The following is a 910-nucleotide window of genomic DNA, read 5'->3' as shown; positions in this document are numbered from 1 at the left end:
GAGAACAAACCACCTACGCAGCACAGCGCCACACCAAACCACACACACACATCACTTGCCTAAGTCTCAGTTCACTTGTGCACGCTGACACACACACACACACACACACACACACACACACTACATTCATCTGTAGTTCACCGCCTCGCACCCTTCTCACCAATGACATTGACATTTCTCCACATGGACTGTGTCACCCCTGCTTGACTTCAGCTCTCCTCTATTTTTAATTCTCCACTCATTCTTATGCTCTCCACTGTATTTTCCGCTATCAACCATTACATTTTTTTTTATTATTTCCTGAAGTGAGAACCATTTATACCGCCAAGAATACCAGCAGACCGTGTTGCTCAGATACGCATTGCCTAAACAACTGCACGCACACATGCACGCGCAGGCGCAAAGTCCTTCCTCATTAGCCCTGATTCCCCCTGAGTGACATCTTTAACAAAAGGATGCAGCCTCTGCCGCCATGGCAACAGCCTCCTCCATCTCTATGCGGTGCTTCAGACTGTTTACATGATGGGATCTCACTCTCTTCTTCCCTCTCACTCCATCGCTCGCTCGATCAGCTTCCTGCACTCTATCACTCCTCTCTTTATCTTTTTTCTCCTTTTTTTCCTGTTTCTCACTCACTATTTGTCTCTCTCTTGTCACAATTCCCCTATACTCCTGTCTCAAGCTCCCTTTTCTTCTTCTGGCTCCTCTCGCCTTGCTGCCTTGCTGCCAGTGTTATCTTTACTAGGCTAAGTTTTTTCTTTTCCAAACCCTTAAGGACATACAGTAGAGACCACCTGCTTGCCAATCAGAAAATGATATAGGTCTAAGAGAGAGAGAGAGGGGCAAAAAAAGAGAGAAAAGAGAGTGACACAGATGAGTGTGTGCATGTGATTGAGTGTGTGTGTGTGTG

The sequence above is a fragment of the Morone saxatilis genome, unplaced genomic scaffold (genome assembly GCF_004916995.1).
Source record: "Morone saxatilis isolate NCDOM2014 unplaced genomic scaffold, NCSU_SB_2.0 Contig5, whole genome shotgun sequence".
In the NCBI taxonomy this organism is placed as follows: Eukaryota; Metazoa; Chordata; class Actinopteri; family Moronidae; genus Morone; species Morone saxatilis.
The sequence above is the reverse complement of the archived record's forward strand: the minus strand, read 5'-3'. Positions refer to the sequence as shown.